This window comes from Alligator mississippiensis, chromosome 10 (assembly GCF_030867095.1).
Source record: "Alligator mississippiensis isolate rAllMis1 chromosome 10, rAllMis1, whole genome shotgun sequence".
Taxonomy (NCBI): Eukaryota; Metazoa; Chordata; order Crocodylia; family Alligatoridae; genus Alligator; species Alligator mississippiensis.
Genome location: NC_081833.1, coordinates 7,113,652 through 7,135,275, shown reverse-complemented (window position 1 = coordinate 7,135,275; position 21,624 = coordinate 7,113,652). Strand labels below are relative to the sequence as shown.

Sequence of the window (21,624 nt, the reverse complement as noted above, 5' to 3'; positions counted from 1 at the left end):
GGTAGAAGTTGGATGAGCTAACAGAATATATGCAAGTACCGCTGCACCACTTTGGAGCCCCAAGAAATACCCTAGGTAGGGCCCATTGCGTTAGGCATTGTTCAAACACTTCTGCAAAGCAAATAAGGCAGATTATTTTGATGTCTGAACACCAGCTAGCAATGTGCAACGAGGCCATTTCAACCGATAGGAAACGGGGTGGAAGGCAAAGACCGTAAATATTCAAGGTGACCCTTTAAAAATAAAAATAAAAAAGAGGACTGGAATAAGCACCAAGTCTGAAGATCAGAAACACTCGCGCGTTCTCCCAAAAAACGAAACAAGAAATTTAGATGACGCTCCTTTTGCATCGATTCATTAAGCTTCCTCCAATTTCTTCCTCCACTGACAAAAGCAGTACAGCTCTATTGGGCACGTAGGTTTTCTAGCTCATACTCCAGGTTTATCCCTGTATTACTGGAGTGCAGTTTTTTTCAGTGGCAGACATGATATAGCAAGAGCCACTTCAACAAGATGCGGGATCCGAGAGATTTGCTTTAACAGCTTCAGCCTCCGGTGGGGGGGGGAGGGAAATATAGATACGTTTCCCCAAGAGTTTTGTCGCTTTAATGGGTCTGTTTAATTGCTCCAGCCGCTTTGTTGGGATGATCATAGGCCTAACTTGCCATTTCAGCTGCAATTCAGCAGTGTTAATACGGTAGTTAAAAGTCACAGATTGCTTCTGGCTAGTGTTCCCTGCTTATCTCCTACAATGGCAACCAGGAAATTGCCTTGTCACTTCCAATTAGAGGTGGTAGCAAAGTGGCTAAAGGTCACCGATTCATCAGCTGAACGAGCCAAGTTACAGATCCGTTGGTCTAAAAGTTTAACAGCAATTTAAGTAAACCTTTCAGTTAAAAAGACAGTTTGCACAGAGGACACAAGAAACCCTCTCCCCCACGTGCATCCCAGGTTGGGCACCGGGCATGGAAAGTGAAGCACAACTGCTGTCCCCAGGGCCCCTAAAGCATAGGCATCCTAAGGGATCTCCTCATCAGAAACTAAGCCACAGAGAGGACTTCCCTGCCCCCCTTTGAATGACTATAGCTGCTGATAATGCCTTAGTTCAGAGACGAACGCAGCCGTAAACCTCTCTCTCTGTTAAACTGTGCCTCAATGGCATGCTTGAACCCCGGGTATGGGACAGGAAGAATATTATTGTCGAGTCTGTAGTTGTTCATAGCACTTTAGATGCATGCAGCAGTATAGCTACAGCAGGGCGAGAGGGGCCCCAGCCCTGAGTACCAATTTAGCCGGGGGCACCAGTATGGCCTCCTCTCCCCGGGAGTCTTTCCACAGTGGACACAGCCCAATCATAGGGAGCAAAGCAGGGGCAGTGATGCCCCTTCCCCCTGGGGGACTTTGCCATGGGAGGGTCAACCCTACCCCTAGGCATGGAGTGGGGCGAATAGGGTACAAGGAGAGGTGCCCAGGGCCCCTGCCTGTTCCTCAGGAGAAGCAGCCCAGGCCATGCTGTTAAAGCAGCGGCAGTAGTAGCAGCTGTTGCTCAAATGAGAAAATCCCCAGGCAGGTAAGACCCCTCTCCCCTCCAGTGGTCAGTATAATTTCTCCCTCTCCCCAGGGTGCTGAAAAAAAAAAAAAAAAAAAAAAAAAAAAAAAAAAAAAAAACTTACAATGTCTCTGGGGACATGTTGGAAAATAGTGTCCCCAGAAGAGTATAGTGGAGGTTGAAAGGCATCTGGGCCAAGCAAGGTATTTCTCCAATCCTCCTCCCTCGGTGACTGCATTTTGAGCAGCACTTTTCATTCAGGCCCCTATAGCTACACATGCAAAGTAGCCATCACATCATTAAAAGCTCCAGCCAGCTACAAAAGTTAGGCCTCAAAAATGTGTACTAACTTTTACAGCTGGTTGCTATTGAGCTTTAATTTGCACATGCAGTAAGGTCCCCCCAATTTGGGAAGGTCCAGAGGTTTCCTGTACCCCCGAGCCCCAGGGATTGCAGCAGCCACTGTCCACAGGTTTCCTGTACCCCTAGCCCCAGAGGTTTCCCTGCACCCTGGGGTGTGGAGATTGCTGCAGTGGCAATCCTCCAGGCCCAGGGCTGTGTGGGGCACCCCCAAGTCTGGGAGCCCCTCAACTGAGCTGCACGGTGTTCCCAGCTATGGGAGCTTCCTGGTGCAGCACCAGCAACAAGGTGTGATGGGATCTAATGCACAATCCCACAATCGCACCTCCTGCCATGCATATGTGGAAAGGCAAGACGCACGATTCTGTGAATCACACATTAGATCTCATCGTGCCTTTAGCTTCGTGCGTCGAGGGGGCCTCAGAAACAAACAGCTCTAAAACCTAAAGGTGTTTTTATAGGTGCTCCCAGGGTGGGGGCGAGGTGCTTTAATTAGAGCAGCTCCGAGAGCCCGCAGCATCGCGTGTATCAGCACCCCCGTGCTGCAAAGTTCATCCAATAAGCTTTAGTTAAAAGCACCACCATTTTGAAGCACGGGGACACAGATACATGAGATGCAGAGGCTGATGGAGCGTGCTGATTAGTACACTCCAAAAGACTCAATTAATCAAGTCTGCTCCAACATGCTGTAATTACAGTGCATCAGAGCAGCCTCCCCATATGTCTAAAGGCACCGTTAGTGTTGTGGGCCAGATGTACCGTGACATATTGAGATCTGCCCAAATTGGCAGACAGCTCGAAACAACATTAATTCAGTGATTCTCAACTAGGGTGCCATGGCACCCCGGGGTGCCTCGAGATCCTTTCACAGGTTCACAGAAGATTAGAACCATTAGGTGTGCAAACATGATTCACTAGATAAAACCTGAGAGTTCAAACAGAAATCCAAAGTTGCCCTCTTTCGGAGCTCTTTGCAACAGAAGAACTGCTCCGTTATCTTTCTCTAGTCAAAAAATGAAGTGAAACCCAAGAGCTGGCATTTTCTGAGGGGTGCCTCAAGTCTATCCAGGGGTGCCTTGCATTTAAAAAAGGTTGAGAACCACTTTAGAAAACTTCCTTTCCTCCCTCTCCTCCCACCTGTGGCCTTGTTCTTAACAAAGGCAAGTGGAGCTAGCCGTGGGCAGCAAGCCGTTGCAAATGTGAATCTGTCAAGGTGCCCTGATTAGTGGCTTTTGCTGTGCTGCCTCCAAGCCGCACTTCTGTACCCACTTCTTCACAAATGCCCTATGCAAGCTCCGGAAACAGCCTCTTTTTGTCAAAGCACAACTACACTGCAAAAATACCAAAGCCGCATTTCCTAGCGAATCTTCCCTGCATGAACCTCCGACAAAGAGTTGGAATCACTCAATGAGTGCATCATGTGGTCTTTAAGCATCCTGTGTTTAGCATCAATATAGCAGCAGTCACACAAGGATCTCAAAGTACTTTGCACACATTAATTACTTGCGAACCATAACACTTGCCTCGAGCAGAAAAGTACCGCTAATTTGGCAAGTAAGGACTTCTAAAAAACCCGCCATTCATTTCTATGCTGGAGTTTAACTGAGATAGGCACACGAGACAAGACAGTCTATCTTCTGAAGTCGCTTTGATGCTTTTAAGTATCACCCCCCCAGTGACTTGTCCAAGATGACATAGGAAACCAGTAGCAGACTCCAAGAGATCTGGAAGGCCGTGCCCTGTCCCTGCCAGCAAATGACACTCCCTGCTACTGCAGGGCCAACTCTCACCAGGGCGCACAACCTCCTCCGAATTGGGATAAGTCACCACATCCAGCTGCCATGATTTCAGAGTACTGCTTTTCCCCCCTGAGACCCAAGAAATATTGTTTGTCACGGCTACTGGAAAAGCTCATTGCTAAGGAAGTATTAAGGACTGGGCTCCATGCAGCTGTTCTCAGAGGAAAGAAACCTCATTTTCCTCTCCGTGATATTTCATCAACAATGCAAAAATGAATCCATACACATACACACACATGCATATATGCACCAGATAATGGAAGATCCTTACAAGGGGAGCACAGTCCGTAAAGGTGCCAGGTAATTGCAAGAGTAAATCTCTTAAATATATGCGCTAAACTATTAGCCAGTTGTAGAGTATTTGTATTCATTGTCAAAACATCTATGTCACACTAAGCCAGCAGACTGACAGCCGAAAGGCAAGGATTTATGTTAGCTTGGGTCTATCCGTCATGGAGATAGGAAAGCTGAGAGAGTCCTTTTATTAAAATCACTCTTCTGCTGCTGATATTGATCTAAACTGCTAAGGTTGAATAGCGCGGTGCATCGCCATCTCTCAGAAAGCTACTCATTGGTACAGGAGAGAAGCAGTGGTTGACATGTCCCTCTCTCCGGGCCCATCAGAACCGCACCCTTAAAAGTGGTGGAAGAGGAGGGGCGGAGGCAGGCGACCTGCCTGCTTTTAAAATGGAGTTTGATCAGTCAATGAATGAAATTATAGGAAGCAGCTGCTTGCAACTGCCAGGTATTGGACTATTTTCCCCATCAGGCTCAAAAGATACTGGGGTGCCTGCATCCTCGGATTTGCCAGCATTCATCCATATCCTGCTCCGAGTGTAATCCCGGAAACGCTGTACCCCATACATGGTTCCCACCCAAGGATCATACAACAGTATTTTTAGGAGGTTTAAAGAAGCAAAACCCTAGCTTCAGCTGCCAATCTACCAGGTCCTCCCAGTGGAGGGCAGGGGGTGGAGGAATCATGATTGTAAATCGTGCTGTTTCCAGCCCAGTTTTGCAGACTGAGGCTCTGATGCTGCCAAGGCCTAGGCACGTTGCCTATCCGTGAGACGACTGATGATGCAGATAGTACATTCTCACAGGATCAGGACTTGCGGGAAGGAATCAGTTCTCACTGAAGTCTTTGCTCAAGTCTTTGGATTGATTTCACAAGACAAGCTGCGTCTGCCAGGAATTTGTAAAATATGTCAAATGTTGTATTCAAAACGTAAAATAATGCATCCAAGTGTGAAGAATTATGCTTTGTTCTCTCTTGGTGGGACTGGGCCCAGGAGATATGGGCCCAATCCCGCCAACTGTTACACACATGCGCAACTGTAAGCGTGGGAGAAGGCCCAAATGGGACTGTTACGTTAAGCCTGAGCATAGCACAGGCACAGTTAGCTGCTTGAAACAGAGAGCTCCAATGCCATGGATATAGCTTCACTTCCATGAGGTCAAAGCCGCTGGATCCTTCTTCTCTGGGTACCCAGTCTCCCTCGCCTCATATGCTCACTTGTACTCGCCATCTCAACGGAGCAATACGCCACCTCTAGCTATCTTAACCATCTGCAAATGTCTAACTTCTGCTGAATTCTGGTCAAATAGGTGCAGCTCAAGAAAAAACAAATGACAAGGAGCCGTTTCCTTTTCGAGAACAGCTCTTCACATCATTTAACAGCCAAAAGCCCCAGAACAAATGTTTCTCTGTTCTCTTGAAAGGTCTTTACTTGGGCCCAACATTTTGGTTTGGGTTTTGAAATGACAAAATGACAACAGCCTCCAGCAATTTCATTAATTTCTTTCTGCATAAAAGAGCATTGCATTCTGAGGCTAGCTCCTGACCCCCTCCCTCGGTCCCCTGCTTATAGAAATAGCCCTATTCAGGCACATCCCGGTAGGAGAACAAAGCATAATTCTTCACACTTGGATGCATTATTTTACGTTTTGAATACAACATTTGACATATTTTACAAATTCCTGGCAGATGCTGTCAGAAAGGACAAAATAACCTTCCCTTGGTACCGCTTTTCTCCTACTACAGCGATCAAAGGCTGTGGCGGGTCATTTATATATGGAGAACTGCTTCTCCTGGGTAGAGAAGAATGAGTCTGCAGCTTTATATAGGACTTCTTGGTGTTTATTTGTCTACCCATCGCCGATTAGCAGTTTAAAACTTCAAATTTCCCTGAGTGCCAGGAAAATCCCCAGGTGCCCTGAAAGAGTTCATATCAGGAACTTTTGTCAAAGTATTGGTGCATAAGGAAAGTGAATTATTATGGCTTTCACATTGCAATGCACCAAACCGTTATCTTGCTGATAGACAATTATTGACGCACACGGAGAGAAAGAAGTTTCGAGTACTAAAAAAGCTGGGCCTCCAAAGTTGAGGTCAAACCTGCTGTGTCATTATATTGTGTTATAATGTTAATGTAATAAAAGAAAATGGTCATTAGCAGCTGAGAATTGACGGCATCTCTAATCTCATCAACAGAAATGAACAGCAGCTTTAAGACTGCAAGGGCTGGCGGCTGCAAAATTAAAAACCTGGGCTTAATTCATTTCTCAGTACAGATGCACCAGGCTACTGGGCACCAGGACCATCTGCATGAGGCTAGCCATCACTGGGCCCAATATATTAGCTGAAGAACTACAGTTTATCAACCTAACATTAGGACAAGATGAGAAACACAGTGCAGTGCATCGAACAGAGCAGCAAGAGCTTCTCTACAACGGGAGGCTATTACAAATTAATCTGCAGTGAAAATGAAGTGCAGTTTTCTACATGCAACTAGTCTACGGAAGCTCCCAGCAGCATGTGTGTGTGTGTATTTGATAACCCCCTCATTAATAACAAATCCAGAGCACCAGATTCGGTTCAGAGTGACATCAAACCTAAAAGTAGCAAAACTTCAGTGACACCAAATCTCAGGCACAAACCTAAGGGATTTAAAGCTTGGTTCTGCTCCTGCTGAAGCCTACAACACACTCCCCAACTTTAACGGGACCAGCCCAAAGCAGCATTCACTTTCGTTCCAGTGTATCCCCGGCCAGACTGTATACATATAGATGGTATGCAATACAAGATGTGGAGGACGCTGCTTCCAACTTTTCACTGCTTCATCATAATTGACATTTATGGTCTCTGCTACAGAAGTTGCCTTAGCAGGCAAAGGAATGAAACAGCGAGGAGGGTGCCTTCCTCTTCTGTCAGCATCTTTTGTAAATTTGTATTTGGAAATATCATAAGCATAGTTCAAGTGCAAGCCAATTCAAGTTCAAGTCAGTTCTGATTGTATCCAATACTGCTTGCCCACTCATAGTCCAGAGAGCAAAATGTTGTGGAAAAACTCACCCAACAGGTAATCTCTACAGTAGGCTGCGTCTGCTAGCTAAAACTAAACCTGACAATACAACTGAAAGTATTAATTTATCCAAGGGGTGTAGGTTGTAGCCGTGTTGGTCTAAGGGTATGAGCAGAAAAGGTTCTTTGGGTAAATCTGAAATCTTTTATTAGACCAGCTAAATAGTTGGAAAAATTCTTCTTAGCAAGTGTTTGGGTTTAAAATACGCTTCGTCAGGCTGAAGAAGTCTCTGCAGTTGGTGTGCGCTCTTCTTGGATGGAAGGAATAGTAAATTATCCAGAGGCTGGGCTGCATGCAAGAAAGGCAGACAGTAAAGATATAAATTGAGGAGTCGGTGGGTGGGAGAGAGGCTGTGGGGCAGGAGGGGGCAGGGGGGATTAATGTTGCTGGTAAATAGTGGAGAGGTACCTGGGGAGTCAGATGTCAGGCAGGTTATAATGTGTCATAAATCCAAAGTCTATAGTTAGTCCATGATTTTTTGTATCCAGAAGGTTGATGAAGTGAAGTTCATAAGCTCATCTGTGAAAAGTGTTTTGTAAATTCCCTTTGAGAATCAGAACAGAGAGATTGGAGAGACAGTGGTTTTCTTGTAAGAAGTGTGTCCCCACTGGTAATTGGGTATTCTTGTCTTCAATAGATTGCCAGTGTGCATTCATTCTGGTGCACGGCTGTTTTTTTGGCCTTTCCTACGTATTTTCCATCAGGGCATTTGGTGCACTGGATGAGATATATTACATGTCTGGAAGTGCAGCTGTAAGATCCAGGAATGCTGGTAGTGCTGTTGTGGGGTGTAGTGATTGTGGGGGTGGTGGAGATATGCTGCCAGGTTTTCCATTTTTTGTCATAGTGTGGTCTGGATCCATTCAGTGTGTAGGATGTTTGCTTCTGGTGATGAGGTTAGCAAGGTTCGGTGCTTGTTTGAAGGCTAGGATGGGTGGTTCTGGGAAGATCTCTTTAAGAATTGGGTCTCCTTCTAGTATGGGTTGCAATTGTTTGAGGATTTTCCATATAGGTTCGAGAGAGGTGTGATATGTCATAACCAGCGGTGTGCGATACGTGAGGGTTTTCCTTCTGTACTATAGTAATTCTTCACGTGGCATCCGGGTCGCTCTTTCAAATGTGCGATCTCTCTCTCTGGAGGAGTGACCTTGTTGAGTGAAAGCCTTTGTAAGATTAGTGAGGTGGCGATCCCGGGTGTTCCCCTCAGTGCAAATTCGGTGATATCTGGGGGCTTGGCTGTATATCACAGCTTTCTTGGTGTGTTTAGGGTGATTGCTGGTTTTGTGCAGATATGTATGTTGGTCTATGGGTTTCTTATGCATCACGTGGTCTGTATTTTACCATTCTGGATACTGCTCATTGTGTCACAGATGATCATAAAGAGATGTTGGTGCTGGAGTATTCAAGAGATAGTCAGATGGAGTGGTGATGATTGTTGAATTTCTGATGGAACAATTGGAGATCGCAGGTTTTCAGTCCAAATGATAAAGATGTCATCAATATATCTTAAATATAGCAGAGGTTTGATGGTGCAGTCCTTGAGCAATTCTTCTTCCAGGTGGCTCATAAAAAGGCTGGCATACTGTAGGGCTATTTTGGTGCCCATAGCTGTGCCCACGGTCTAGAGGAAGTGTTGATTATTAAAAGTGAAATTGTTGTGTGTGTGCGCATGAAGTGTATAAGGTCAGTAATATCTTTGGGTCTGTACTCTGGAGTTGTCATCTTGCTCTTGTAAAGCAGATTTGGATGCCATCCAGGTGTGGGATGTTGGTATATAAGCTGGTAACATCCATGGTGGCTAGGAGAGTGTTGCTGGGAAGGTGGTCTATGATTTTAAGTTTTCGTAGAAAGTCTGTAATGTCTTGTACAAAACTCACTCTTTGCGTGACAAGCGGTTTTAGGATCGATTTGAAGGGTATTTAAACCCAAAAGCTTGCTAAGAAGAACTCTTCCAACTATTGAGTTGGTCTAATAAAAAAGATATCAGGTTTACCCAAAGAACCTTGTCTGCCTGAATTTACCCAAGAAATTCATAGATGTTTGGGATGGAAGGGACCTCAGAAGATCATGGAGTCCAACCCCCTGCCTCTTTCTCTACACCTGAAATAGCCAAAGCACATAATGACTCCCTTGTATCAATTTGTTAAACATTTTTCATTCAAAAGTTTTTGTACTGTTTTACGTTTTTGTGCTATTCCATTTAACTCCCTAGAGTGCAAAGTTTTAAACATTCCACCTGCATTGGGTAGTTGTGATGGGTCAGAAAAAAAGTCACACCTGTCCCCTGACATGAGGATTATGCAAGTACTTCCGAAGTAAGGACTCACGCATGCATACCTAGACTACTTCCATGGTCTATAAGAAAGCCCATTTAAAAATCATATGATCATAGCTAATCACAGAATGTTTAATCTTGTATCAGAGAAATTAAGAGAGATCACAGGCAGTTGTGGAAGGAATACACACTACAGGCAACTAGAATAGGGATATGACAATGAGAAGTTAGTTAAGATCTAAGCTGCCAGGACAAGTCACATTAGCAAGGCTGCTTGCTGATAAGAGGGGTCATGCATCCACTGTAGCCTATATGCTTTTACCCATTTCAGTCTGAATTTGGTCCTGGAATAAAGTGCATTAAATGGTGGTGGACCAGGGCTTTTCACCTAGAAACTAGTGGGTAAAAATTGTTCCTCATCAATGAGCACATCTTGGGACAGTTGAGACAGCAACAACATGGCTCTGGGCTCTCTCATGGTGACTTTTGTCATGGCTTGTGACAAAAGATAGAGTTGTAGCACAACCCGAACTCGTCTCTCAAGACCTCTGGGCAGATCTATGACTATCCAACTCTTTGCCAACCCCATCTTCTGTTTGACCTGACCCTACCTTTCCCTTCCCCACCCTCCACCCTGCCATGAATGAAGAGGAGGAAGCTGTGCAATCAACACCAGGGAGCTACATTTGTTAGCTACTTTGTCCCATGCAGATCACTCAATACGTAGATCATCATAACCTCCCAGTAAATAATTATTACGTGCAAGTAATAAATAGCATTTATTATCTTTAAATAAAAAGTTGTGGCCCCTCTGAAGTCATGTAACAAATTTCCCCTCGACTTTGGTGAGGTCAGGATTTAACCCCTGGATCTACTAGATAAGAGTTGCAGCTGCATCTTTCCAGCTGTTGTTTGGGCACGTTCCAGTATCACCCCAAGTTGTGCGTGTGGACCCATTAGTTGGTCCTTACTCAGGGCCAACAGCAAGAATACCATGGATGTGTGTGTTGTTTCCAAGTCAGTTAACTCTGAACCTAAAGGCACGATCAAATGCTCTTTCTCGTCTTGAAATACGTAGAATAAAAATGTCAAGAAGCCAGGTCAGGGGAACATTCAGCATAGAAAGAGGACTGCTCTTTAAACACAAAAGCCAGCATGACTGGTTTCCAAAGATGTACCAACATTGTTGCCCAAATAGTTTGAAAGAAAAAAAGAGTTTAATAATAAAGGAACAAGGAAAAACTACTATGAAATGAACAGCCAACGAAATAGGCATCTAACTGAATTCCAGGACATCAGGTACTGACCCCATCAAATCTGAACATTATTAAATAAATAAGAACAACAAAAAGTCCAAAGTGTTATGGAGATGTCTTTGCTATAGCATATATAACACATTTCTATTACCCTTTCTAGATTAGCCAAATGAAGATCAATGTATCTATAAAACTCATTGACATGTTAATGCAAACCTTAAAAAAGATAAAATGCCTTTTATCTCAGTCTTAGGAAAACCTAATAAAGAATTAACAGTCCATGAAGCCATGGAATTTCACTCAAGGCTTTACTTTATGCTAGGACTTCCTACTCCATTAATTTTTAACAGACAGGTTTCCCCAGGCTTTGGGACATGTTGGTGCAATCATACATTGCACTTGTAAGTCATTAAAATTGGTCTTATATTTTCCAGCAGAGATGGGCTCGGAGTATTACTGCAGAGCTCCAGACCATCATGCGTCCTTAAAATATACGCAACAGGCCCAAGGTAGAGTAACCATATATCTGAAGCAATTGTTAGGGTGCATAAATTCGCCAAAAAGGGGAGATAAATATTGATTTTGATAATACGCTCTCTGACGGCTAATAAATTTGAGAGCCCAAACTCTCGGTATTTTTAACACCTGCATGATGAGCAACTTGATTCCAAGTCTGTTTGTAACATTAGCATTCCACATTTATAACCGGGCCCAACTGCCAGGAGCCCACCGATACAGTTCTGGGTGTTGAATCGTTATTTAAAGGAAAGCAGTCAAATGTGAGCCTAAGCTTCAGTCCAAGATCTGCCTCAGTATGAGTCACGTGTACCTTTAGGCTAGGACTGATAAACAGGTGCACAAATCCCACTGAACTGCAGCTGGAGTTGGACCCATTTGTTCTTCTCAGCCATGGAGATTTCCATGCAAGGCAGTAACAGCAAACGCTTTCAAGCCCTCGTGCTCAAAAGCATCCAAACCCAATATGTTGGCAGACAAATAAAAATTTAAAAAATCGTCTGGTTTTCAAAAGATTGGGACAGCAATTTTTCCCACCAACTTGCACGCAAGTCACAGGTGTTTTAGCACATCTAAGAAACCAGGTTACTTTTATTTAGATACTTAAATATGGTTTTGGAAACACTTGTTATAGATACCTCAATATGAAAATTTAGGTCAAGGTCCCTGCATTCAGTGGCTGGTTGCATTTAGGAAGGCAAGGCGAGACGGTCCATGCTCCCTGTCCATCGGGATCAGACTGGGAGCAGAAGCATCGTTTCAGGGATGCTGTCAATGCAACCTCCACCCCGAAGACACCTGCGAGTGTTGCAGAGTGGCATCTTGAAAGCTTTATGCCTCGGTTTTCCCAGGACTTTCTGGAGCAACATTTTCCCAAGCAGTCCTTCCTTTGTGAATTTTGCCTTTCCCTTTAGCGCAGCAGTACGGCTCCTCCTCTCTGGCCCATTGAGCCAAGCTCCGCTTTAATTATTGTTGGCTTAACTCTTGCACAGAGTCCTGATACAACAGATTTATTTCTATGACTCCCCAGGCAGCAGAAGTATCTGCAGCCCTCAACATTTGAGCGACCATAAAAATTGTTCCAGTCTGATGGAGACTGTCCTCTAAAATCATGTGCGGGTGTGTGTGTGTGATGGACTTCACCCATCTCACACCAAAACTGAGAGTTTCTATTGCTCCTTTCCATCTCAGCTACTCTTATGGCTCCCATTGCCACAGTATCCGAAGCCCTTCAACACTGCTGTTACCCTGTTTGACAAATCCACATTTTCAGACAGAAGCCGAGTGAAGTGAACTACCTTGTGTTGCACAGGAGGTCTGTGACAGAAGCCAAAAATGAAGTTGGGGTCCCTCCCAGCCCGGCTGAGTGACGCACCAATCGATTATTCTTCCTCCTCGTTCAATCCCCTTCCTCTAGTCCATCCTCCACTCAAAATCATAGCCTCGCTTCAGCAGGGGTAGGCTAACGAAGAGCCGTTTTTGGCACTGAACCACGTATAACTGTTCTGCAGCAGGGATGTCAGCCGCAACCAACTTTGGACACAGCGGAAAAAAAAGAGTCATGCTGAAAACACCTGATAGAGGAATCTAAATCAAGGCTTCCTGGCAGCCTCCACACCCTAGACAGGTTTCAAGAGGGTGCAGCCATCCTCCTCCTCTTTACAGCTAAATGGACCCAAAAATGGCTTCTGTTGTAACAAGGAGATAATTTTATGGAGAAGGCAGGTGTGTTTAGGAGCAGGACCGGAGGGGGGCTGCGCTCCTGGACTTGCACGCTCCGGGGAGGGTGCGTTTTGAGATGGTCCGTTTGCTGTCAAGTGAGTGATGCTACAACCACGTCTGTAGAGAACCCGCATGGAGCAGGGCAAGCTGCTACACATCAGTCACAAACCCAGGGTTTTCTTCCAGTCATGTCCTTGCTGCAACCACTGGGTATGAGCTTTGTGTGCATTTTAGCTCGCAAAAATGTCTCATGGGTTTAAAGAATTCAAACAAGAGTTGTAAACAGAGTACGTGCTACAGGGAGCAAAAGGTTTGCAGGTGCTAGCCCCATATAAAGACCCATGCGCTCCTGTGGTGTTAAATACACACACTCAATCATGTTACCATCCCCCCCGGCACCTCCTGTGTTGAAAGTTTCTTCCATCAGCAAAATCTTGATCTCCCAGTTTGATCGTGGTTACATCTCAAACCCATCAAATACACTCAGGTAAGCGAAGCCTTCCTGTAACGTACCCACTAGGGACCAGCCCACCGGCGCCACTCTCGTCTCAGGGTCTCTCCCCGGCTGATCTTCTGCAAGTAGCATTCCTGCTCACCCTGGAAAGGCAGGAGAGCTACAAGCAAAATGTAATACTGCTCCATGCGAGTGGGGTTTTCCTAATCGGGCCCTTTGTTACCAACCAGTGAAATCCCACTCTGGGTAACACCTGCCTCCTTTGACTGTCACTCTGCAAGTGCCACCTGCAAGACACCAAGTACCTTCTACTCTTACACCAAAGTTCACACTTTTTGAGAACTTAAGGCCCTGTTCAAACTTGCAGAAAGCAAACTGTGGCAAGAGGAAAATGCGAGCTTACTTCATTATAAACAAGGGAAAAAAAAAATATCAGTGTGCTTTTAAAACCCATTCTCCCACAGCCTCGCCATCTCGCCATCTCCCTGGAATTTCAGATAAAGCTCAGGAGCAACCATTTATAGACTCCCAAGTATAAATGAGCCTCCCTGTTACTACAGCACTCCCAGCCTTCAGTCACAGAGGTGCAAGATAGAAACTCAAAACACAGGAGGGCAAATTAACTCGGGAGAGCGAACCTGTCAGTCAACGCTGCTGAAGCAAGGCCACAAAAACACCTGGCTTAACCTCAGCAGCGACTGCCACTCATAATGTGGGACTTGATTGGTTGTCACCAACCAGCTTTGAAAAACAAGGGCACTGTAAAAGGGATGCTGAAACTCAATAAAAAAAGAAAAGCAGGCACCTCTCTACTAAGGTTTTTTCTCAAAGCTTCCCAAGTCTACCACCAGACATCATCTCAATAATTTATACTGCAGAAATACAGTGTTAAAGCTAAAGGTACAGAAGATGCTGTTGGTAGGTTGCCCATGATCTCGTGGTTTCTGCCAGGAGAGACCCCATCCCATCCTCCCCTCCATCTTCGGCACAGTCTAGAGATGTTTACAAGGTCGGAAGAGGGGGGGGACAATACCCCAGAAGCAATACTCTTTTTCCCTCCTGGGATCGCAGCGTGAGCCCTCTGGGTTTCATCTCTGGGGACTACGGCAGAGGAGTCATCAGACTAACAATTAACGTGGAATGCAGCTGTTTTCTCTTTCCTGACTATTTTAAATTGCATGAAAGCCACGTAACATTTGATGGAGTATCCCACTTCCCCCCCCTCCACCCCAACCCCAGAACATTTCTTTCTGCAGACGATTAGTATTTGAACACAAAGCAGTGCAAGATTCATAGGAGATTATCGTATTTGAGCAGAACGTGTTCTTGCCTCTTTTTGGAAGCATTAGCTCTCAGAATGACTGTATATTTATTCATGCAGCTAATTGGAATATAAAACAAAAATCTCTTTTTCTTTCCTCCGAGTATAAAAGTGAAAAGGAAGCATGACTTTTAATTGACACCCTTTTTTTTTTTTTTCTGATAAGGACGGAAAAAAACAACGTAGTATTCATTTCTGCCCAAATGCCTAATCACAACATCCCCAAAATGCAAGGGTCATGTTAGAGAAGAACCAGCTAGCAAGCTTTCCATGTTCCAATGCCTGTAAAAGGAAAGGAAATCAATGAATCAAGCTTCAGCCCTGCAAAACTAAAGATGGTGCAACAGCTGCGGGTAGGTCAGGTACCAATAACTCGTCTTTAGCCCCGATCGTCTTGGTATTAGATGTGGAGCTTTGGGAACTGTCCAGTGGCTAGACAGTATGCCAGGTCAGGTCCGTGTTCCACCACAAGATTTCGGGGTGATCTTTGGCAAATCTCAGCCTCAGTTCACCATCTCTATGAGAGAGATATATAGCGCTGCCCCACTTCACCTGGCGGTCACATGTATAAATGCATTTAGGATTGTGAAATGCAAAACTCTTGGTTCAGAGATGCCTTTTACTAAATCAGTTAAGAAAAAAAAAAAAAGAAAAAAAAAGATTGCAAATAAAATTAGCATCTTTCTTTGCAAGCTTTTGGGCACACGTGCCCTTCAGGCAGAGGGAAAATTAAAGATGGTAAAAGTCCCCTTAGGTAGAAAATAAGGCACTCAGCTACAACTTCATGTGGATGCATGGGGTTTTGCAGCATCTGCTAATGTGTTACCCGGAGTCGCAAAGATCCTCCGACTTCACAAGGGTTGCGTTAGAGAAGCACCAAGTAGCAAACCTGATTGTTTGCTGGATAATAATAAACCGCTGATTTTGTTGCAAAACATACGTGTTGTGAAGCTGCCATGTGTCGGCCTAACAAGCGGTTCCCAGCAATACGGGCAGGCTATTGGTCTGCCTGGATCACTGGTCCTGTCCAAGATGCTTGCCCACAGCACTAGCACCACTGCATCCCGGGCCAGATTCAAGCTTGGCGAAAGCACGCGCAGTGCCTCACAAGTTTGTGGTGACGAAATGCCTCGGGCAACAGAGTCAAGTCAGTACCTCACTCCGGCTTCATCTCGGGTTGTCGTTTTATCAATAAGAACCTGGAACGTGCGAGACCCATTTTCACTGCGGCTTATTTTTTTTTCCAGCATAACCCAAAAATTGATTGCAGCTCGTTAACAAAAACTCCGCTGCAACAAACCAATTAGTGAGACTCATTAATTTTTTATGTAACTTACTAATGTACATGAATCCAGCTGACCTTTCAGTGACTAGCCTAACATATGTTGCCAGCTTAAAGATAATGTTCCTTACCTTCTTCTCTTTGATTTATACTAGTTGCAAGGCATTCTGCAAAGAGCAAAGTATGGGTTTTCAGGAAAACAGAGAGAGCTTTTCTCTCCCCCCCTCCATTTAAATCCAGACCATTTCTCCCATCCCCAGCTGGCCTGAGGGTCAAGGAACTACAAAAGGGAGACAGGCCGCTCCACAGAATCCTTTAGAGCTCACTCCTAGCTGAAAGCAGAGCCCCTAGTTCCTCTGGGGTGTGTAAAAACTTGTTGTTCCCTGGCATTATGGACTCAGCACATACTTAGGGAGGATCTCACTAAAGCACCGAGATCCTGAGAACCACATAGCACCTCTTAAGCATGCTCTTCTTTTGCAGCTCTAGGAACGGGGCAGGAATCCTTCCCCTCCTGCTCAAAGCTACGCCGCTGCTACTAGTGTTAGCACCAAGATTGTAGGAACCCCTGCAAGCAGATGCTCCCATTATTCTGGCAGGTCCCTCCCAAATGGGCATTCACGGTGCACGCAAAGCTGGCTCCCTGCACACGAGGGCTAGGGACAGAAGTGACACGTAAACCGGTATAAGTGATCGGAACCCGGTTCAAACCTGTAACACAGCGGAAGTTCAGTGCGCAGAAACCGTGCTTTCCAAATGGCCAAAACCAGTTTCAGATAAACCTAGATGGATATAGTATCAGACTTCAACAATTTAGACGTCTATTGAACTTTTCTCCCAGTTTATTGAACTTCTGTCCGGATTCAAGTTAATTCACAGTCCCCCAGCATCCCAGGATGCTTTGCAATCTACTCGCACTGGGTGGGTGGGCTAGCCTTGGCCCAAGTTGTCTACTCCAGGCGAGCAGAGAGGCATGCTCTAGCGCCTCCTGGCTTCTGGCCTGAGCCGCTGCATACATGTGGATGCATTTCCAGAATCAAAAAGCGAATGCCTGTTCACTTGCTTATCGGTTCAATCTACGCAGCTTAGACTAGCCTGCAAAGACTGAATTGATTCAGCTTCGGGCTTTCCGACTGTCTGTACTTAGCCTCAGGGGTACACACTGCCTCCATTTGCTCACGTGGTAGAGCCCTGATGGTTCTGGTGAACCAGGGTCCTTTGCTGCTATGGAGAAAGGCTCAGGATTTACCTCTAACAGATTAATACAGTTGTTAATAAAAGTTTAGAAATCAGGTGGGACCTTTTCCTGAGCAAGGACCTCTGGATCAGGCATAAGAATACACCCACATATTTATTCACTGTTACTGTGCACGCACTTGCTCCTTATAAAGTCACATATTGATTTTGAAATGTAATCACTAACATTCAAAGCATTCCAGGATCTGGCTCTATCTAATTAGTCTTGATAACAGCTGAAAAATCCCCATATGCATCCCAAATGCTTTCATCTGCCCTCTGAAAACATTCCTTCAGCTTTCTAGTATCCTGCGATACAAAAAAAAAAAAAAAAAATCCCTTGAGGAATTAGAAACATTAAGACTATGCCACTGGCAGCAACTGCATACAAGTGTGGCTATATGCATGGCATTCAATATTTGGGGGGAAGGGGGGGATACGAATTATGTCAGCTTAATTTCAAATCTCCCCAAACTTGAGATGTTTAGGTTCAAATCATCTTATAGAAATGCTCAGTTTGGGGAATGGCTGTGTCTTCCTCCAGGAGTTCAACATCTTTTGCAAATCCATACTTAACCAAGAAAGGCAGAAAAGGAGCAAGAATTTCTGTAAATTCAAAGTTGTCGAGTACCTGTGAGACTGCCTTATGTTAAATAATGCCCCTAAAATGTGGTTAACCTAAGTCTGCCTAAAGCCAAAGCTCGTCTGCAATGCTATTATGAAGATTTCACTATTCTGGTAATTTATAAATCTGGTTTTTGCAAAATTATATACCTTTTCATGAGTAAGCATATAACCAGATATATAAAATGATCTGAATATTCTATACAGTTGCAGTAGCTGTGTATGCAAGTTGTGCATGGTTTTTTCCCTCACTTAAAATACTGAATGCTGGGCTCACTTAATCAAAAATGACTGATCTTTTAAATTCTTTTATTATTAATTTGAGCCGTCAGTCTAAAAAATGATGCTAGACTACCAAATGCAAAGCCCTAATGTGCGGTTAACAACCTAAACACCACTGACACTGCTGTTGTGCAAGGTACCCACGGAGACTTTTCCTATAAAGCAACCAAATAAAATAAAATAAACCCGTTTAGAGGACAGGCGAGTAGTGCAAAATCTGTGACATCAGCTGACAGAGCATAGCTTAGTGCAGGGGTCAGCACATTAACCGTAAAGCTTCCTTTTAAATTAAAAGGCCTGGATTTATTGTGTCGGGGTCCCGCCTTACCATACCCCAGTGACACCATGTATTTGCTTTAAAAGTGCTTTGACTTTCTGTGCCAAGCTACCTCTTTTGGAGTCACCTCCAATTGATGCACAACTGCGCCACTTCCGAGTTAAACAGCACAGACACCGAACGTTGCAAACATACGGTATTAGCCGCCGTTGCCTACCAAGCCAAACATCGATAGCATATATCACAACAACTGAAACAAACCCTTTCAAACCGATCCACGCAGAACTCTGCACCTCCTCGAGGCAATTCGCAGCTTGATTCGGCAGTTTACAAGATGTATTTGATGTTTCTCTCTTGAAAAGTTAAATCCCTATGGTTCCTCCACGCAGCAGTCGGCATTGCTTATTGCCAAGGCATGCAGAAGTTGCCCCTGCCATCTGGACCCTGCCGTCTCCCTCACCCTGCGAGGCGAATTAGACTTACAGGATTCCTGCTTTGCTCTTGTCTGTGTTGCTGTTGTGATAATTTTTAGCACTTTACCAAGCACAGAATTGAAGAGTTTGCAGAATAATTTAATTCTGTTAGCTAGAGAAAGATAGGAAACCATTCAGCCTGAGCACTTCGAAGACACCTACTTTGTAACAGCTGTTTCTTGTGAGGGGGTTTTATAAACATATTTTTATAGGCATTTCTGGAGTTCGCACCGAAATGCCTTCCCTTGCTATTTTTGTGCTCTTCATGTGGCAGCGGTGGCTTTTATCCTTTACTAAGGTATCAGAAGCTAGTATAAATGACCACTCTGGGTCTGATCTTACTTGTACTGTTCCAATAACGTGCCTCTACTTTACACAGCTGTAAGCAGGAGTTAGGCCTTAGGGGCCAGATTTTCAAGAGCAGGAGAATGGGTTGCAAAGCATTGCTGAAAATGTGCCGCAGCAGTGAGTATCAAGCGCCTGAGAAATCCCGCGGTATATCACTCTATACAAGCAGCCTCCATACACCAGCCTCAAGGGTCAGCACAGCTCAGCCACCGAATCCACCAGTAAAACCATTCCTACAAAGATGCAGCCTGAACTGGTGAACAGACTGGGATGAAATCCTGTCTACACTCAATCTCATAAAAAGTTTCACAAACTATGGTGAACAGGCTTTAGTGGAAACAAGAGTTCACCCAGGAAGGGAGAAGCGCTGGGTACTCTACCCTGTTCCTCACTGCGTGGCCATATCAAGCCACTCAAGCTCTTTCTTCCTCGGGCTTCCAACTCTCCCCCTCTGTAAAATGGATCCACCCCCCATCATAAAGATGCTTGAATGGAAGTACACCCAAACGGCATGCCCCTTGAAAGCATTATGTAAGCAATGCTTCCATAGAAGGGTGTATTTGCAAATTTTCTACCATTTCCTGGGGCATTTTTTTTTTCAAAATGCCAAATTTGAGAGCAAGGAAATAACAGATTTGGAAAAGAAATAAGCACCTATAAAAGTAAGGATCGCTATTGCCAATTTCTGATGCGGAGACTTTTGCTGAAACAAGCAGTTTTCTTTGGACTTTCTCTACAAGAGATATTCTAAAGACGATTTCATTCACCTTCCTTTAGCATATCCAATCATTCTCTGCAGTAATCTCAGCATGGGTTAAATTTTGGATCAACAGCAGTCAAGAAGGTCTAACAACAACTTTAAAAAACCCTTCTTTGTTTCATTCTCAATTCCCCTTCCCCTAGTCCCCAAAATCAGCTAGAGCGCCAAAGTATCTATAATCGTCCATTGGCAGGGTAAAAGTAAATATTAAATTGCAGCATATTTTCTTTTCAAATTGCTACGTACTGGCAGCCAATCTATGCCGAACATTTGGTTTTTATTCTTCTTTGACCCCAACGGGTTAAATATAATCATAACGTTGCTTAAAACAAACACCATATTCTAAACAGTGCTAATCCCATCTATTACCAATCGGGTCAGAAATTTGGATATAGTCCCAAGACCACTAACCACATTCTGGTTAGTACGGTTGGGAATTTGCACAATTTTAACCCGAGGAATTTGAGACTTTTCCCTCCCAAGGGCAAGAGAGCTTTAACTTTTTTTTAAATTATTATTATTTTTTTTTTTTGGTATAAAGAAAAATCGCTACTGCTGAAAAACTGTCATAATCCCCTGCAGCGCGAGAATGGTGTTCAATTGTGAGGGTTTTGCATGTGCTTTTTTAAAACTCCCAAATGGTAATAACTACACTTGGAACAGCTTGGACAAATTGCATGTTGGGAGTCTCAGCAATCAGTTCAACATTTTGTATCCGATTATTGCCAAGGGTTTGTGCGTTCCTTGTTTTGTGATTAACAACAAAAACAGTGCAACAGAAACGCAACCAGCGCAACAAAAGGATTAATAGCCTTCAATAAATGAAAATTAAATCACCCACCAGAAAAAGCAACATGGCACATTGGCTAATTTGGTCTTATTGGCCAACAGGGCTTCAGCTAGTACAAGTGGCTCATGCTTAGTGATACAGATGCATAGAAAAGTGAGGTTGGGAGACACCTTTGGAAGTCATCTAGTCCAGCTCCCTGCAGAATGAGCCCTATCCAAACCATTCATCCCATCCTATGACTAAAATTACACAATCAGCCATCACACAACTACAAGACAAAGCACCGTAAAGCAGGGGGACAGCAGCGGGCAACAGCAGGCACAGCCTTGCTTTTCTTCCTCTCTGGCCTGTCAAAGACCTTTTCAGACACAAGGCAGACAAGGTTCCTTGGGTGAATCTGATATCTTTTATTTTACAACCTACATGCCTTTTCAGACACAAGACGCTCAATTTTACTCCCTGCCAAATGTTTAATTAAATATAGGCAAAAAATCTAGTTGCGTTTCTCGCACGATGACTTCCTCTGCACAGCCCATCCAGATGAGCACTTAGTTTTACTGCCCATCTGTAACTCGGTAACATACTACCAGAGTCAGATTATGTTATATGGGTTTGTCGGCGGTCTCAGGGATTCGTGAAACCCTTCACGTACGTAGAATCGGGGAGGGGTGGTGTGGCAAGTACTATGCACCAGGCTTTCATGCTGGCACACACTGCAGGTGCAGCTGAATCACGCCAATGTGCAAATGGTAATGGCGATGGTATAGGTAACGGTATGCACATGTACTGAAAAGCAAGAGGCTGATCGTAAGAGAAGTCTGCCATGCCACTGTAGGAGGAGCAGCGTGGCCTTGGTCTGCTGAAATCAAATCCGCCACTTTGATACACAGAATAACCACACTAAAAGAATAAGGCTGCAAAGTCAAGCACCCGAA

The 21,624-nt window shown here is 44.5% G+C and overlaps 1 protein-coding gene across 3 annotated transcripts in view; it reads right to left on the bottom strand.

The window, feature by feature from the left end:
* The window catches only part of TMEM132B (transmembrane protein 132B), a 364,403-nt gene that overhangs the window by 285,553 nt on the left and 57,226 nt on the right, over positions 1 to 21,624 (bottom strand). The window lies entirely within an intron of this gene.